General features: G+C 58.6%; 1 non-coding gene across 1 annotated transcript; it reads right to left on the reverse strand.

Moving 5' to 3' along the window:
* Positions 1-7,946: 7,946 nt before the first annotated feature.
* On the reverse strand, positions 7,947-8,065 carry LOC148058264 (5S ribosomal RNA). Its single transcript, XR_015710025.1, has one exon. It is a non-coding gene; the product is annotated as a 5S ribosomal RNA (ribosomal RNA).
* Positions 8,066-10,000: the final 1,935 nt, after the last annotated feature.

The following is a 10,000-nucleotide window of genomic DNA, read 5'->3' on the forward strand; positions in this document are numbered from 1 at the left end:
CACTTTTTGAGGAGCAGTCACACTCGGAAAAAATTTCTTTCGTCAGGCAAAAGAACCAGAGTTCTCCGCGGCCATCCACTCCAACCTTGTCCGACTTTGAGGCACCAGGCTCGGCCACCCTCCGAGCCTTTTCGCTCCCTCTCCTGTTATGGTGCCTCCCTATTAACCTCTAGGTGGTTGCGCTCGTGACATCAAAAAGACCACTTTTTGAGGAGCAGTCACACTCGGAAAAAATTTCTTTCGTCAGGCAAAAGAACCAGAGTTCTCCGCGGCCATCCACTCCAACCTTGTCCGACTTTGAGGCACCAGGCTCGGCCACCCTCCGAGCCTTTTCACTCCCTCTCCTGTTATGGTGCCTCCCTATTAACCTCTAGGTGGTTGCGCTCGTGACATCAAAAAGACCACTTTTTGAGGAGCAGTCACACTCGGAAAAAATTTCTTTCGTCAGGCAAAAGAACCAGAGTTCTCCGCGGCCATCCACTCCAACCTTGTCCGACTTTGAGGCACCAGGCTCGGCCACCCTCCGAGCCTTTTCCTTCCCTCTCCTGTTATGGTGCCTCCCTATTAACCTCTAGGTGGTTGCGCTCGTGACATCAAAAAGACCACTTTTTGCAGAGCAGTCACACTCGGAAAAAATTTCTTTCGTCAGGCAAAAGAACCAGAGTTCTCCGCGGCCATCCACTCCAACCTTGTCCGACTTTGAGGCACCAGGCTCGGCCACCCTCCGAGCCTTTTCACTCCCTCTCCTGTTATGGTGCCTCCCTATTAACCTCTAGGTGGTTGCGCTCGTGACATCAAAAAGACCACTTTTTGCAGAGCAGTCACACTCGGAAAAAATTTCTTTCGTCAGGCAAAAGAACCAGAGTTCTCAGCGGTCATCCACTCCAACCTTGTCCGACTTTGAGGCACCAGGCTCGGCCACCCTCCGAGCCTTTTCACTCCCTCTCCTGTTATGGTGCCTCCCTATTAACCTCTAGGTGGTTGCGCTCGTGACATCAAAAAGACCACTTTTTGCAGAGCAGTCACACTCGGAAAAAATGTATTTCGTCTGGCAAAAGAACCAGAGTTTTCAGCGGTCATCCACTCCAACCTTGTCCGATTTTGAGGCACCAGGCTCGGCCACCCTCCGAGCCTTTTCACTCCCTCTCCTGTTATGGTGCCTCCCTATTAACCTCTAGGTGGTTGCGCTCGTGACATCAAAAAGACCACTTTTTGCAGAGCAGTCACACTCGGAAAAAATTTCTTTCGTCAGGCAAAAGAACCAGAGTTTTCAGCGGTCATCCACTCCAACCTTGTCCGATTTTGAGGCACCAGGCTCGGCCACCCTCCGAGCCTTTTCACTCCCTCTCCTGTTATGGTGCCTCCCTATTAACCTCTAGGTGGTTGCGCTCGTGACATCAAAAAGACCACTTTTTGCAGAGCAGTCACACTCGGAAAAAATTTCTTTCGTCTGGCAAAAGAACCAGAGTTTTCAGCGGTCATCCACTCCAACCTTGTCCGACTTTGAGGCACCAGGCTCGGCCACCCTCCGAGCCTTTTCACTCCCTCTCCTGTTATGGTGCCTCCCTATTAACCTCTAGGTGGTTGCGCTCGTGACATCAAAAAGACCACTTTTTGAGGAGCAGTCACACTCGGAAAAAATTTATTTCGTCTGGCAAAAGAACCAGAGTTTTCAGCGGTCATCCACTCCAACCTTGTCCGATTTTGAGGCACCAGGCTCGGCCACCCTCCGAGCCTTTTCACTCCCTCTCCTGTTATGGTGCCTCCCTATTAACCTCTAGGTGGTTGCGCTCGTGACATCAAAAAGACCACTTTTTGCAGAGCAGTCACACTCGGGAAAAATTTATTTCGTCTGGCAAAAGAACCAGAGTTTTCAGCGGTCATCCACTCCAACCTTGTCCGATTTTGAGGCACCAGGCTCGGCCACCCTCCGAGCCTTTTCACTCCCTCTCCTGTTATGGTGCCTCCCTATTAACCTCTAGGTGGTTGCGCTCGTGACATCAAAAAGACCACTTTTTTCAGAGCAGTCACACTCGGGAAAAATTTCTTTCGTCTGGCAAAAGAACCAGAGTTTTCAGCGGTCATCCACTCCAACCTTGTCCGATTTTGAGGCACCAGGCTCGGCCACCGTCCGAGCCTTTTCACTCCCTCTCCTGTTATGGTGCCTCCCTATTAACCTCTAGGTGGTTGCGCTCGTGACATCAAAAAGACCACTTTTTTCAGAGCAGTCACACTCGGGAAAAATTTCTTTCGTCTGGCAAAAGAACCAGAGTTTTCAGCGGTCATCCACTCCAACCTTGTCCGATTTTGAGGCACCAGGCTCGGCCACCCTCCGAGCCTTTTCACTCCCTCTCCTGTTATGGTGCCTCCCTATTAACCTCTAGGTGGTTGCGCTCGTGACATCAAAAAGACCACTTTTTTCAGAGCAGTCACACTCGGGAAAAATTTCTTTCGTCTGGCAAAAGAACCAGAGTTATCAGCGGTCATCCACTCCAACCTTGTCCGACGTTGAGGCACCGATGTCGGCCAAGTTCTGAGCGTTCCACCGCCGAATGCCACTGGTCCTCAACACAGCGGACTTCCAATCCAACCTTGTCCGACTTTGAGGCACCGAAGTCGGCCTCAGCCCGAGCCTTCCCCCGCCGACCTCACTGGAGCCCGCCATCCAGGGACCGGCGGAGGTCGCCCGCATGACCGCGGCAAAGTGTCTCAAAGTCGGGCACGACCGCTCGAGTCACCCGCCAACCCGGTCCGGGGCACCTCCAGGGACCGGCGGAGGTCGCCCGCATGACCGCGGCAAAGTGTCTCAAAGTCGGGCATGACCGCTCGAGTCACCCGCCAACCCGGTCCGGGGCACCTCCAGGGACCGGCGGAGGACGCCCGCATGACCGCGACAAAGTGTCTCAAAGTCGGGCACGACCGCTCGAGTCACCCGCCAACCCGGTCCGGGGCACCTCCAGGGACCGGCGGAGGACGCCCGCATGACCGCGACAAAGTGTCTCAAAGTCGGGCATGACCGCTCGAGTCACCCGCCAACCCTTTCCGGGGCACCTCCAGGGACCGGCGGAGGACGCCCGCATGACCGCGACAAAGTGTCTCAAAGTCGGGCATGACCGCTCGAGTCACCCGCCAACCCGGTCCGGGGCACCTCCAGGGACCGGCGGAGGACGCCCGCATGACCGCGACAAAGTGTCTCAAAGTCGGGCACGACCGCTCGAGTCACCCGCCAACCCGGTCCGGGGCACCTCCAGGGACCGGCGGAGGACGCCCGCATGACCGCGACAAAGTGTCTCAAAGTCGGGCACGACCGTTCGAGTCACCCGCCAACCCGGTCCGGGGAACCTCCGGGGACCGGCGGAGGTCGCTCGCATGACCGCGACAAAGTGTCTCAAAGTCGGGCACGACCGCTCGAGTCACCCGCCAACCCGGTCCGGGGCACCTCCAGGGACCGGCGGAGGACGCCCGCATGACCGCGACAAAGTGTCTCAAAGTCGGGCATGACCGTTCGAGTCACCCGCCAACCCGGTCCGGGGCACCTCCAGGGACCGGCGGAGGAGGCCCGCATGACCGCGACAAAGTGTCTCAAAGTCGGGCATGACCGCTCGAGTCACCCGCCAACCCGGTCCGGGGCACCTCCGGGGACCGGCGGAGGACGCCCGCATGACCGCGACAAAGTGTCTCAAAGTCGGGCACGACCGCTCGAGTCACCCGCCAACCCGGTCCGGGGCACCTCCGGGGACCGGCGGAGGACGCCCGCATGACCGCGACAAAGTGTCTCAAAGTCGGGCACGACCGCTCGAGTCACCCGCCAACCCGGTCCGGGGCACCTCCGGGGACCGGCGGAGGACGCCCGCATGACCGCGACAAAGTGTCTCAAAGTCGGGCATGACCGCTCGAGTCACCCGCCAACCCGGTCCGGGGCACCTCCGGGGACCGGCGGAGGACGCCCGCATGACCGCGACAAAGTGTCTCAAAGTCGGGCACGACCGCTCGAGTCACCCGCCAACCCGGTCCGGGGCACCTCCGGGGAGCAGTGGAGGTCGCTCGCATGACCGCGACAAAGTGTCTCAAAGTCGGGCATGACCGCTCGAGTCGCCCGCCATCCCGGTCCGGAGCTCAACACTTTGTCGTTTTTTCCACTCCCTCCCCATTAACCTCTAGGTGGTTGCGCTCGTGACATCAAAAAGACCACTTTTTGCAGAGCAGTCACACTCGGAAAAAATTCGTTTCGTCTGGCAAAAGAACCAGAGTTCTCAGCAGGCTTCCAGTCCAACCTTGTCCGATTTTGAGGCACCAGGCTCGGCCACAGTCCGAGCCCATTCACTCCCTCCCCTGTTGTACTCGCTCCCTATTAACCTCTAGGTGGTTGCGCTCGTGACATCAAAAAGACCACTTTTTGAGGAGCAGTCACACTTGGGAAAAATCCGTTTGCGCTCACACCATCCCTCCCCATTAACCTCTAGGTGGTTGCGCTCGTGACATCAAAAAGACCACTTTTTGAGGAGCAGTCACACTTAGGAAAAATCCGTTTGCGCTCACACCATCCCTCCCCATTAACCTCTAGGTGGTTGCGCTCGTGACATCAAAAAGACCACTTTTTGAGGAGCAGTCAGACACCGAGGTTTTCTGGATTTATGTCCGTTTTCCTGGTTCTCTGACTCGGGCACCTTGTGACCGACATCCCCCCCTTCCCTGGTTCTATTTTGCCGATACTTTGGTGAGTTTTCTACCCGCAAACCAAGCCCCCCAAGCCCGCCGCCTGGTGGGGGAACATGCCCCCTGGTCCTGGTTCTATTTTAGGACACTTTGGTGAGTTTTCTACCCGCAAACCAAGCCCCCCAAGCCCGCCGCCTGGTGGGGGAACATGCCCCCTGGTCCCGGTTCTATTTTAGGACACTTTGGTGAGTTTTCTACCCGCAAACCAAGCCCCCCAAGCCCGCCGCCTGGTGGGGGAAGATGCCCCCTGGTCCCGGTTCTATTTTAGGACACTTTGGTGAGTTTTCTACCCGCAAACCAAGCCCCCCAAGCCCGCCGCCTGGTGGGGGAACATGCCCCCTGGTCCCGGTTCTATTTTAGGACACTTTGGTGAGTTTTCTACCCGCAAACCAAGCCCCCCAAGCCCGCCGCCTGGTGGGGGAACATGCCGCCTAGCCCGGTTCTATTTTAGGTCACTTTGGTGAGTTTTCTACCCGCAAACCAAGCCCCCCAAGCCCGCCGCCTGGTGGGGGAAGAGGCCCCCTGGTCCCGGTTCTATTTTAGGACACTTTGGTGAGTTTTCTACCCGCAAACCAAGCCCCCCAAGCCCGCCGCCTGGTGGGGGAACATGCCCCCTGGTCCTGGTTCTATTTTAGGACACTTTGGTGAGTTTTCTACCCGCAAACCAAGCCCCCCAAGCCCGCCGCCTGGTGGGGGAACATGCCCCCTGGTCCCGGTTCTATTTTAGGACACTTTGGTGAGTTTTCTACCCGGAAACCAAGCCCCCCAAGCCCGCCACCTGGTGGGGGAAGAGGCCCCCTGGTCCCGGTTCTATTTTAGGACACTTTGGTGAGTTTTCTACCCACACTGCAGGTCCCCAAATGCCGCCATCTGGTGGGGGAACATGCCGCCTGCACCGGTTCTATTTTAAGTCACTTTGGTGAGTTTTCTGCCCACACTACGGGTCCCCAAATGCCGCCATCTGGTGGGGGAACATGCCGCCTGCACCGGTTCTATTTTAAGTCACTTTGGTGAGTTTTCTGCCCACACTACGGGTCCCCAAATGCCGCCATCTGGTGGGGGAACATGCCGCCTGCACCGGTTCTATTTTAAGTCACTTTGGTGAGTTTTCTGCCCACACTACGGGTCCCCAAATGCCGCCATCTGGTGGGGGAACATGCCGCCTGCACCGGTTCTATTTTAAGTCACTTTGGTGAGTTTTCTGCCCACACTACGGCTCCCCAAATGCCGCCATCTGGTGGGGGAACATGCCGCCTGCACCGGTTCTATTTTAAGTCACTTTGGTGAGTTTTCTACCCACACTACGGGTCCCCAAATGCCGCCATCTGGTGGGGGAACATGCCGCCTGCACCGGTTCTATTTTAAGTCACTTTGGTGAGTTTTCTACCCACACTACGGGTCCCCAAATGCCGCCATCTGGTGGGGGAACATGCCGCCTGCACCGGTTCTATTTTAAGTCACTTTGGTGAGTTTTCTGCCCACACTACGGGTCCCCAAATGCCGCCATCTGGTGGGGGAACTGCCGCCTAGTCCCGGTTCTATTTTAGGTCACTTTTCTCACTTTCTGACCCACAAATAATGCCCCAAATGCCGCCGCCTGGTGGGGGGAACTGCCGCCTAGTCCCGGTTCTATTTTAGGTCACTTTTCTCACTTTCTTACCCACAAATAATGCCCCAAATGCCGCCGCCTGGTGGGGGGAACTGCCGCCTAGTCCCGGTTCTATTTTAGGTCACTTTTCTCACTTTCTGACCCACAAATAATGCCCCAAATGCCGCCGCCTGGTGGGGGGAACTGCCGCCTAGTCCCGGTTCTATTTTAGGTCACTTTTCTCACTTTCTGACCCACAAATAATGCCCCAAATGCCGCCGCCTGGTGGGGGGAACTGCCGCCTAGTCCCGGTTCTATTTTAGGTCACTTTTCTCACTTTCTGACCCACAAATAATGCCCCAAATGCCGCCGCCTGGTGGGGGGAACTGCCGCCTAGTCCCGGTTCTATTTTAGGTCACTTTTCTCACTTTCTTACCCACAAATAATGCCCCAAATGCCGCCGCCTGGTGGGGGGAACTGCCGCCTAGTCCCGGTTCTATTTTAGGTCACTTTTCTCACTTTCTTACCCACAAATAATGCCCCAAATGCCGCCGCCTGGTGGGGGGAACTGCCGCCTAGTCCCGGTTCTATTTTAGGTCACTTTTCTCACTTTCTGACCCACAAATAATGCCCCAAATGCCGCCGCCTGGTGGGGGGAACTGCCGCCTAGTCCCGGTTCTATTTTAGGTCACTTTTCTCACTTTCTGACCCACAAATAATGCCCCAAATGCCGCCGCCTGGTGGGGGGAACTGCCGCCTAGTCCCGGTTCTATTTTAGGTCACTTTTCTCACTTTCTGACCCACAAATAATGCCCCAAATGCCGCCGCCTGGTGGGGGGAACTGCCGCCTAGTCCCGGTTCTATTTTAGGTCACTTTTCTCACTTTCTGACCCACAAATAATGCCCCAAATGCCGCCGCCTGGTGGGGGGAACTGCCGCCTAGTCCCGGTTCTATTTTAGGTCACTTTTCTCACTTTCTGACCCACAAATAATGCCCCAAATGCCGCCGCCTGGTGGGGGGAACTGCCGCCTAGTCCCGGTTCTATTTTAGGTCACTTTTCTCACTTTCTTACCCACAAATAATGCCCCAAATGCCGCCGCCTGGTGGGGGGAACTGCCGCCTAGTCCCGGTTCTATTTTAGGTCACTTTTCTCACTTTCTTACCCACAAATAATGCCCCAAATGCCGCCGCCTGGTGGGGGGAACTGCCGCCTAGTCCCGGTTCTATTTTAGGTCACTTTTCTCACTTTCTGACCCACAAATAATGCCCCAAATGCCGCCGCCTGGTGGGGGGAACTGCCGCCTAGTCCCGGTTCTATTTTAGGTCACTTTTCTCACTTTCTGACCCACAAATAATGCCCCAAATGCCGCCGCCTGGTGGGGGGAACTGCCGCCTAGTCCCGGTTCTATTTTAGGTCACTTTTCTCACTTTCTTACCCACAAATAATGCCCCAAATGCCGCCGCCTGGTGGGGGGAACTGCCGCCTAGTCCCGGTTCTATTTTAGGTCACTTTTCTCACTTTCTGACCCACAAATAATGCCCCAAATGCCGCCGCCTGGTGGGGGGAACTGCCTGCTAGTCCCGGTTCTATTTTAGGTCACTTTTCTCACTTTTCTACCCACAAATAATGGCAAAAAAAAATGCTTACAGCACCCAGTATTCCCAGGCGGTCTCCCATCCAAGTACTAACTGGGCCCGACCCTGCTTGGCTTCCGAGATCAGACGAGATCGGGCTCATTCAGGGTGGTGTGGCCGTAAGCGAGGGAAGCGCTTGTGAAATGCCCCAAAGTGTTGAAAATGTTCCCCAGGCCCCTGGTTCCCCATCCCCGCAGGAGGAGGCTCCCCAGGCCCCCTGGTTCCCCATCCCCGCAGGAGGAGGCTCCCCAGGCCCCCTGGTGCAGGAGGAGGCTCCCCAGGCCCCTGGTTCCCCATCCCCGCAGGAGGAGGCTCCCCAGGCCCCCTGGTTCCCCATCCCCGCAGGAGGAGGCTCCCCAGGCCCCATGGTTCCCCATCACCGCAGGAGGAGGCTCCCCAGGCCCCTGGTTCCCCATCCCCGCAGGAGGAGGCTCCCCAGGCCCCCTGGTTCCCCATCCCCGCAGGAGGAGGCTCCCCAGGCCCCATGGTTCCCCATCACCGCAGGAGGAGGCTCCCCAGGCCCCCTGGTTCCCCATCCCCGCAGGAGGAGGCTCCCCAGGCCCCCTGGTGCAGGAGGAGGCTCCCCAGGCCCCCTGGTTCCCCATCCCCGCAGGAGGAGGCTCCCCAGGCCCCCTGGTTCTCCATGCCCGCAGGAGGAGGCTCCCCAGGCCCCTGGTTCTCCATCCCCGCAGGAGGAGGCTCCCCAGGCCCCCTGGTTCTCCATCCCCGCAGGAGGAGGCTCCCCAGGCCCCCTGGTTCTCCATCCCCGCAGGAGGAGGCTCCCCAGGCCCCTGGTTCTCCATCCCCGCAGTAGGAGGCTCCCCAGGCCCCCTGGTTCTCCATCCCCGCAGGAGGAGGCTCCCCAGGCCCCCTGGTTCTCCATCCCCGCAGGAGGAGGCTCCCCAGGCCCCCTGGTTCTCCATCCCCGCAGGAGGAGGCTCCCCAGGCCCCTGGTTCTCCATGCCCGCAGGAGGAGGCTCCCCAGGCCCCCATGTTCTCCATGCCCGCAGGAGGAGGCTCCCCAGGCCCCTTGGTTCTCCATCCCCGCAGGAGGAGGCTCCCCAGGCCCCTGGTTCCCCATCCCCGCAGGAGGAGGCTCCCCAGGCCCCCTGGTTCTCCATGCCCGCAGGAGGAGGCTCCCCAGGCCCCCTGGTTCTCCATGCCCGCAGGAGGAGGCTCCCCAGGCCCCCTGGTTCTCCATGCCCGCAGGAGGAGGCTCCCCAGGCCCCCTGGTTCTCCATCCCCGCAGGAGGAGGCTCCCCAGGCCCCTGGTTCTCCATGCCCGCAGGAGGAGGCTCCCCAGGCCCCCTGGTTCTCCATGACCGCAGGAGGAGGCTCCCCAGGCCCCCTGGTTCTCCATCCCCGCAGGAGGAGGCTCCCCAGGCCCCCTGGTTCCCCATCCCCGCAGGAGGAGGCTCCCCAGGCCCCCTGGTTCTCCATGCCCGCAGGAGGAGGCTCCCCAGGCCCCCTGGTTCCCCATCCCCGCAGGAGGAGGCTCCCCAGGCCCCTGGTTCTCCATCACCGCAGGAGGAGGCTCCCCAGGCCCCCTGGTTCTCCATGCCCGCGGGAGGAGGCTCCCCAGGCCCCCTGGTTGGGAGAGGGGGAAAAAGACCAAAGTGTTTAAAAATGCCCCAAAGTGTTGAAAATGTTCCCCAGGCCCCTGGTTCCCCATCCCCGCAGGAGGAGGCTCCCCAGGCCCCCTGGTTGGGAGAGGGGGAAAAAGAGCAAAGTGTTTAAAAATGCCCCAAAGTGTTGAAAATGTTCCCCAGGCCCCTGGTTCCCCATCCCCGCAGGAGGAGGCTCCCCAGGCCCCCTGGTTGGGAGAGGGGGAAAAAGAGCAAAGTGTTTAAAAATGCCCCAAAGTGTTGAAAATGTTCCCCAGGCCCCTGGTTCCCCATCCCCGCAGGAGGAGGCTCCCCAGGCCCCCTGGTTGGGAGAGGGGGGAAAAAGACCAAAGTGTTTAAAAATGCCCCAAAGTGTTGAAAATGTTCCCCAGGCCCCTGGTTCCCCATCCCCGCAGGAGGAGGCTCCCCAGGCCCCCTGGTTGGGAGAGGGGGAAA

The sequence above is a fragment of the Callionymus lyra genome, unplaced genomic scaffold (genome assembly GCF_982586985.1).
Source record: "Callionymus lyra unplaced genomic scaffold, fCalLyr1.hap1.1 HAP1_SCAFFOLD_126, whole genome shotgun sequence".
NCBI lineage: Eukaryota > Metazoa > Chordata > Actinopteri > Syngnathiformes > Callionymidae > Callionymus > Callionymus lyra.